Source organism: Nannospalax galili, unplaced genomic scaffold, assembly GCF_000622305.1.
Source record: "Nannospalax galili isolate Female #2095 unplaced genomic scaffold, S.galili_v1.0 scaffold185, whole genome shotgun sequence".
Classification (NCBI taxonomy): domain Eukaryota; kingdom Metazoa; phylum Chordata; class Mammalia; order Rodentia; family Spalacidae; genus Nannospalax; species Nannospalax galili.
Genome location: NW_008355474.1, coordinates 2,628,130 through 2,637,237, shown reverse-complemented (window position 1 = coordinate 2,637,237; position 9,108 = coordinate 2,628,130). Strand labels below are relative to the sequence as shown.

General features: G+C 41.7%; 1 pseudogene; it reads right to left on the bottom strand.

The window, feature by feature from the left end:
- Positions 1-4,665: 4,665 nt before the first annotated feature.
- LOC103749937 lies at positions 4,666-8,904 on the bottom strand (annotated as a pseudogene).
- Positions 8,905-9,108: the final 204 nt, after the last annotated feature.

The window sequence follows — 9,108 nt, the reverse complement described above, 5'->3', positions numbered from 1 at the left end:
TATAAAACCTCTTAGAAGATATGGGCCCCCTGCTGCGATAATCACAGCAATGTCCCCATTCAACAACTCAGAATTACAAGCAGATATAAATCTTTCCCTGTTTTAAATGGACTGTCTTTTTCAGGAAAATTTTAGGTTCATGTGATTATGAGCAGAAAATCCAAAGACCCATAGATTCCCTGCCTCTCACATGCATAGCCCCACACTATACTACCAACATCTCACATCAGAGGGATGCATCTATCATACCGATGAGCTTACTTTGACACATCACTACTCTCCTAAAGTTTGTAGTTTACATTAGGGATCTTTTTTTTTTTTTTTTTTGAATCAGGGTCTCATAAAACCTAGCTTGTCCCTCAACTCAATATGCAACAAAGAATGACCTTGAACTCCTGATATACCCACCTCTACCTCCCAAGGGCTAGGAATATAGGTGTACACCACCATATCCAGCTGATAGGGTTCTCCCTTGATGCTGTATGTTCTGTGGGTTTGGACAAAGGATTAAGGACATGTATTAAACATTACATCACACACATATTATACACTGATATTATTTGGTTTGTTTGAGATAGATTTTCATTATGTAGCCCAAGTTGACCTTAAACTGGAGATCATCTTGCCTCAGTCTCCCCAGTGGCAGGGGATCAGAGGTATGCATCAGTATCCCAGGTAACTGTGATATTATTATACTGTAATATAATGGTGAATACATATATTTATTATTATATTCTCTGCTCAGTTTGGTCTTTTCCCCTCTCTACTAACCCCTGGCAACTACTTACCTGTTAGCTCTCTTTATAGTTTTGTGATTTCCAAAATGTCATTCAGTTGCAATCATATGTTATGTAGACTACAAACTGACTTCTTTCAGTTACTAATAAGCATTTAATTTTCCTTTGTGTCTCTTTATACCTTGCTATCTCAAAAGCTCTTCATTTTAGAACTTTATTATTTAGTGCAAACAGTTTTCCATTGTCTGGATGTCCACAGTTTGTCTGACCATTTGGCTATTGGTTTCTTCTGAATTTGACAACTACGTACACAGCTGCTATATACACTCATGTACAGGCTCTGTATGGACTTAGGAGCATGACTGCTATGAGAAGTATAGTGTGTGGTCTTGTCAGTTTGACTGGATTTAGAATCACTAGGAAACACACTCTGGGTATGTCTGTGAGGGTAGTTCCAGAAAGATTTAACTGAGGAGAGAAGATCCACTTTAAGTGTGGGCTGCATTATCCCACAAGCTGGGGCCCTGGGCAGAAGAGAAGGAAGCCAATCAGCTGAGCACCAGAGTCTCTCTCTCTCTCTCTCTCTCTCTCTCTCTCTCTCTCTCTCCTTCCTGACTGTGAATGCAGTGTGACCCCCAACCTCACACTCCTGTGTCATGACTACCCTGCTATGATAGGGGTAACCCAAACTGTCAGCCCAAATAAATTATTCCTGCCTAAAGTTTCTTCTGTCAGATATTTTGTCACAAGGACAAGAAAGTAACTAAGTAGTACAATAATAATAATATGTTAAGTTTTGTAAGAAACCATCAAGCTTTTTCCAAACCATACCTTTCTGTGTTTCTACCACCACCAACTCCTTTTGCTCCACATCCTCACCAGCACGTGATATTGCCAGATTTTGGTCTCTTGAATAGGCATGCTGTGGTACCTTGTTTTAATTGACATTTCCCAGACATATGATCTGAATCTCATTGACTTTATGGATCTTTGCTTTGCTGAGGTGTCTGTTCAGGTTTTTGTCCCAGTTTTAAATTAGGTTGTTTTCTTATTGGAGTTTTAAGACTGCTTTGTGTTTTTGGATAACAGTTCTTTATCAGATACATCTTTTGTAAGGATGTCTCCCAGTTCGTGGCTTGTTTTCTCATTCTCTTGACTGAATTAGATAAAAAATTTTCTAATTTTAATTAAGCCTAGTTTATCAATGATTTTTTTCATGAATTGTACCTTTGATGTTGCATCTAAAAAACTCACTATAGGTCAACAAGATGACTCAGTACTTATTACACACATCTGATTATCTGTGCTTGATTCCCAAATCTCATGGCGAAAGAAAAGAACCAACTCCTTAAAGTTCTTCTCTGAAGTCAGGCCTGGTGGTGCATTCTTTAATCCCAGCACTCAGAAAGCAGAGGCAGGCAGATCTCTGTGAGGTCAAGACCAGCCTGGTCTACATAGTGATTTCCAGTCCAGCTGAGGCTATAGAGAGACCCTGTCTCAAAAAAAAGTTGTTCTCTGGACTCAACATGTGCAACCATAGCATGTGTGTGCCTGTACTCTCACATACATCATACACACACATAATAATTTATTTCTTTTTTAAAGTCATTATGATGTCCAAGGGCATCAAATTTTCTCTTATGCTGTCTTTCTTCCTTAAGTTACTTTTGTCAGGAATGTCACAGCAATAAAAAAGTAACTACTGTGCCCTGTCTCCAAAAACAGTCAGGAAAATGCTATTATTATCGTAATCCTCATCTGTATTACTTCAGGTTTGGAGGGAAGTGTGGTCAGAAACAGAAGCAAGCTTATTGGAGAAGAGACTGAGGCCAGCTGGAGATGATGTATCTGAGTTGACTAAGAGCCAAATGTCCCTTATCAGCCTTTTTGCTGACAAACTCAAACCATGTCACAGTCACTGAATACCCCAGGCAAAATCTGAAGCAACTATACAGGTCTCCACACCCGTCCCTATTATGCCCATCTGGAACAGGGCTAGATAAGTGACAGATTTATAATAAATACTATCCCCTCCCCTATTTCCATCATAGTACATTTTAGCTATAGAAACTACATCATATTTCAGATAATCTGGGAAACATGATAAAAAATGTCAAAGTCAACTATAATCTATTTTAGTAGAAAGTTCATCGTATTTTGATGTACCTCTGTTCTATTGTTTTATGAGTGCATGTTTTTTTAATGCTGGGGTTAGAACCCAGAGCCTTGTGTATACTAACTATATGCTCTACCAATGAGCTCCATGAATTCAAGGCCAGCCTGGTCTACATGGTGAGTTTCTGGTCAGCTGGGGCTATAGGGAGACCCTGTCTCAAAAAGACCAAAAATTAGCCTATGTGTGCTATTTGCTGCCATTAGTTTAGTTGTGACTGGGGCTGAGGGTGTAGCTCAAAGGCAAAGCATTTACCTAGCATGTAGAGACTCTGGGTTCAGTATTCTGAGCATCACAAAAAAAGAGGAGGAAGAAAGAACTCTAACTATAAAGGGAATTCTACATTTTGCCCATTTCCTTCTGCAACATTATATCATGAATATTTTATCTACTTGTTTCAATATAAACATAGTTTTTATTGTATTTATTTGTGTAGGGGGTCAGGGAGGGTGTGTGTGTGTGTGTGTGTGTGTGTGTGTTGTGCCACAGCACAAGTATCAAGGTCAGAGGACAGCTTTCAGGTGTCAGTTCTCTCCTTCCACTGTATAGACCCTGAGGATGGAACTCAGATTGTCAGGTCAGGTTTGGTGGCAAGTATCTTTACTGCTGAGCTATCTTGCCAGCCATAAACATAGATTTTAGAGTTGGTAGAATATACTACTTATGTTGGATATTTATGTTGCTACCACTTTTAAAATCATTCAGCAATAGCACAAGGTAGAGTGTGATGATTAATACTGGTTTTCAACTTGGCAAAATCTACAATCACCTAAGAGGCTAATCTCTGGGTAAGTCTACAAGGAAATCTCTAGTTTGAGTTAACTGCAGTGGAAAGACCCATCCTGAATGTGGGTGGTACCATTCCATGTGCTGTGGTTCTGAACTGAGTAGAATGGAGAAAGTGAGAGCTAAGCACCAGTTTCGTCTCTCTCTGCTTCTTAACTGTGGGATGCAGCATGACCAGCTGCCTCTCTCATTCCTGCTGTCGTGCCTTTCCTACCATGATAATGACCAGAAGTAAACTCTTCTTTTCTTAAGTTGCTTTTGTCAGGTATTTAGTCATAGCAATGAGAAAAGTGACTAACACATAGGCCTTTATGTACGTAGCATACATTCCTGTTTAACATTCTTTTATTAGCATTTTCAGAAGAACTAGCCCAAAGTATGTGAACATATTTATGAATTTTGACACAAGCTATACAATTATTTTCCAATTAATTTAACTAACCAACTTAAACTGCCACAAGATATGAATTATTATTTATGCCCTCTCCAGAACTGGGAGGTAGACTTAAAAAAGTTAACTCAGCATGTGGAAAACAGCACCCTATATTTTATAAATAATATCTCTATTTAATATAAAGCAGAAAAATATTGAAATGTTTATATATCATTTTTTACATTTTTTTGCTGTTGTTTTTACATTCTTAACATTTTTAAAAAAATTGTTTTATGTGTATGGTGTTTTGCCTACATGTAAGTATACCACGTGCATGCAGTGCCTGTGGAGACCATAAAAGTGTATCAGATTCCCTAGAACTGGAGTTACAGATGATTGATAGCCGCCAAGTGGGTGCTGAGAACTGAACCTGGGTCTTCTGTATAAGCAGCAAGTGTTCTTTAACTGCTAAGCCATCTTTCCAGCTTATTACCACACTGCCTTTAAAAAACAAAACAAAACAAAAAAACAGACTTAATTTGCGTTATTTTTTCTCATACAAAAGTCCTAGGTAGTACCCACAGCTGGAGCCTGGGTTATCTCTCTGCACAGAGACGCTGATAGGGAGACTTGGTGAAGACTGTTTCTTTCCAGAGGTCAGGGATCAGGTAGCCATAGGTCTTAGAGATAGTATCAAAGGTGTTCTTGGCAAAGTTCTCCGGGGTGGCAGTGCAGCACCTGGCTGATGTGTAACAGTCATCAATACTAGCCATCAGCAGTAGATTCTTAAGCACAGGAGCAGAGACAATGCCGGTGCCTCTGGGGGCAGGGATGAGGTGCACCAGTACGGAGCCACAGTGGCCTATCACCTTGCACCGGACAGTGTGGGGCTTGCCAATCTTGTTTCCCCAGTAGCCTCTCCGCACAGTGACAGTGGAAAGCTTGGCCAAGATGATGGCCCCTCGAATTGCAATGGCTACCTCCTTGGAGCACTTAATACTCAGACCAACATGACTTGTAGTCCCCAGTGGCTACAAAAACCTTGAACCTGGTTTGCTGGCCAGCCCGGGTCTGCTTCTGCACTGGCATGATCTTTAAAACCTCATCCAGGCTGGAGAGATGGCTCACCAGTTAAGAACACTGGCTGTTCTTGCAGAAGACCTGGGTTTGAATCCCAACACCCACATGGCAGCTAACAAGTCTTCAACTCCAGTTCCAGGGGATCTGATGGCCTCTTCTGTCCTCTGTGCGCATTGCACAACACAGGTGCACTTACCTATATGCAGGCAATACACTCATACACATAAAATAAAAATAATAAATAAAATTATTTAAAAAAACAAAAACAAAACCCTCATCCTTAATGGATGCTCCCAGGAAAAAGTCAATAATCTCAGATTCCTTAGTGGGCAGGGAGAACAGATAGATCTCCTCCACAGAGTTGATCTTCATGTCCTTGACCAGTCTGCCCAGCTTGGTGACTGGGTTCACTCCTTGTCTTCAGCTTTGTTTACATGAGCCCCACAACCCCACTACCAAATCCTCCAACAAAGCTGCCATAGTCTCCCAAGTTTGTTTATGTTTTGTTTTGTTTTATTTTGTTTTGTTTTTTAAAACATGGTTTCGTGTTTCTCGGCTGGCCTTGAACTTATGTAGCTGAAGACAGCCTTGAAGTTCTGATCCTCCTGCCTCCACTTTGTGAGTGCTAGGATTACAGACAGGTGTATACCACTACACCCAGTTTATGCGCTGCTGGGGATAGAATACAGAGTTTTGCATATACTAGGCAAGCACTCAACGAACAGAGCTACATTCCAGCCCACATTCTTAACTATTTAATAAATGATTTGATAACTCATACAAAGGAGACAGCTGGGTCTTTTCAGCACATAGAGCTCTAATTACCCAAGATGAAATAGTCTGAACTCTGCTCTTTGTCTACAGAATGTGCAGCTTCTAGAATGAAGCCAGACACACCCTGAGAAGACACTGAAGTGAAGTTAACATGAGCATTCTCAAACTCATAAGTGGAATATCTCCAAGAAACATGTTCTGTGCTAAGAGAAAAATAAAAGCTGGAGGATTCTACTCATTACCCAGATAACTAGAATGTTTTGGCTGAAAGGGATGAGCTAATTCCCCTGAGTAGTCTACAAAGAATCCACATTGGAGTTGATCTAGCACAAAATTACCTGTGTTTTCATCCAAAATAGGATAGATATTTAAATAGGAAAGCAAGTCCACATAAATATACTATACTGCCAGGAGAAGAAACTAATCCCCTTTCACACTGTTACATATATTTAACATGCCCACTAAAGCCTTTATCTAGTGACTGGAGAGATGGTTCAGTGTGCATGCTGCTTTTCCAGGGGATTCAAGTTTGGTTCCCAGAACCCATGTCCATGGCTCACAAACACATGTAACTCCAGCTCCAGGAGATCCAATACCCTCTTCTGATCTCTGAGGGTACCCGCACACATGTGCTATTCACTTACATAAAGACATGCACTCACATTAATAAAAATGATAAAAACTTTTTCAAAAGCAGGGTGGAGAGATGGTTCATGGGTTAGGAGCACCAAAAAAAAAAAAGGAATCTAAGGAAACCTGTCAAATAAGGGTGGAGGAGGGGTTCATCACACCCCATACCCCCTAGCTGACAAGCTATTGGTAGTTAATGACTGCTAGGTGAGGGGGAGTAATTTTTCTTCATGGTGTAGTCACTGGTAAGTTGGCTATGCTCAGTAAGTAGTCCCACACCCATACTCATACAAAAAGCCCTAATTAAACTCAGGGGACCTAAAATATTAAAAAAAAAAAACATGAAAATCAGGGGGAGACTTGTTGAGAAGGGATCCAGAGGAAGTGGGAGGGGGATAAGAGAGGGTAATGGAGGGATCTGATCAAAATATACCATATACATGTATGAAATTGTCAAAGAATAAATAAAAGATATTTTAAAGGGGGCGGGGGCATGGTAACCTATGCCTGTAATCCCAGCACTTGGGAAGCTAAGGCAGGAAGGCATTCCAGCTTAGCCAGGACTGCATAGCAAGACCCTTTCTCAAACAAAACAAAAAAAACAGAAAACACCAAAATTCCCATTTAATGACTGACCTGCTAAGTGTGACTATAAGAGAGAATGCATGACATGCAATGCTATCTGTCATTGGGAGGGGGTTTTTATTTGTATGTGTGTATGTTGATTGTTGCATTCATGAAAATAGTTTTTACTAAGGTACAAGGTACTTAATCTGCCAAACAGAAAATGGAAACCATTATCATGTTTGTATAACAGTGAGACTGGGAGCCTTTGAACTTTTCTTTTTTACCCCTATTTTTTCTTATAGTTATGAGTGAGATAATATTCCTTAATTTTAAAAATGCAAAGAATGTTCTTTCTTGGGGGTAGGAGAGATGGCTCAATGGTTAAGAGCACATAATGCTCTTCCAGAGAACCAGAGTCCAATTCTTAGCAATCACATTGGGTGGCTCATAGCCTCAGGTAATTGCAGCTCTTGGAGGATCTCTCTGACTTACACAGGCATCTACATTCTCATGAATATAAATACACACACACACACACACACACACACACACACACACGGGGGTGGGGGGTGGGGAATAAGTCTAAAACAAAAAAGGAAGAATGCTCTTTCTTAAAGGCCTGGATTCAATCCCCAGCACTCTGAAAGAATGTTCTATGTGACAATGTCTGAGTGATAAACAGAAAATATGCTTAAGTGTGTCCAAGCACCTGAATATTTCATTTGACCTTGAACTTCTTATTCTCCTGCCTTCACCTCCTGAGTGCTGGGATTACAGACATGAACAACCATGCCTAGTTTATGCATATTTTTTAATAAGTGAAAATAGGAAACAAGAAAAAGCCCTGCCTTACTAGCAGGAAATATCAGGCTGACCTATGTCAAGATGGGCAGTGCTGATATTTCTTTTTAGTCCAGGGCTGACCCTGTAGGGGACCTGCCAGAGTGGAGCAAGAATTGCTTCTGAGTAAAGCCATCACTAGCTGCCGCACAGTGTCCATCAGAAACCCTACATGCCACACAACCCTACAATAACATCAAAGAAGGGAGCAGAGCGGGTAGGCGCAGGTAGGGACCAGACAAAATTCATATTCCCCTTTACTACAAGGAAATATATACACGAATAACAGATTGGTAACAAATAACCTTGGTGACACCTACAAAAAGGAGAGGTAGGCTTAGGCAGTCCTTGAGCCCCCCCCCCCACCTTCTTTCAACAAAGGGAGGCATGCAGTACATAAGCCCAGATTTCTGAATGAAATACTTCAATCTTTCTGACAAGCGAGAAAACCAGTAAATACGGCTGTGTCTTATGGGGTTTCTTGCCACCAGTCTGTGGCCTTTGGATGTACGCTAGATCCGAGGAGGGCTTGCTATTTCCCAGTTTGGTGGGCTGCTGTCTAGAGCTCTGAGTGAGCTTCCCGGCCTAGGTTTGTCCTCATACACCTACTAAGATCCTGGCAGGTGGCTCTGCGTGGGCGCTGCCTGGTGCCGGAGTTCAGTGCTGGTCGGTGAGTGGGAAGCTAGAGCTTGGCTCTTGAGTTCTTAGAAGAACACGTCTGTGTGTGGTCGGATGAACCGGATCTGGACCACACAATGGGCATGGGATGAGAGGTTGGGTGATGTCCCTGTAGAAATCAAAGATTCTGGAAGGTCGCCCTCTGAGAGCCTAAAGTCTTGTCCAGTGATTTTCCCTTGGATCAGGCAGCACCCCCCCCCCCCCGAGACTCTCACCAGCCCGGGCGAGAACGACACCCCGAGGACCATGGACTGGCTGCAGTGCATCGACAAGTGCTGGCAAGGCTGAGTTCAGCCCTCAGGTGGGATCTGCCAGAGAGAGAAATAGACTCTGGGCCACTGCTGCAGGACCCCTTGGCCTCAGAGGCTGTTGCCATGGCCACAGAAGACTTTTGATGTGAAGAGCGGTGATCCCCCCCCCTTCCCCTCCCTTTCCCTCTCGCCTTCAGGATGACGTCACGAACGTCCGTG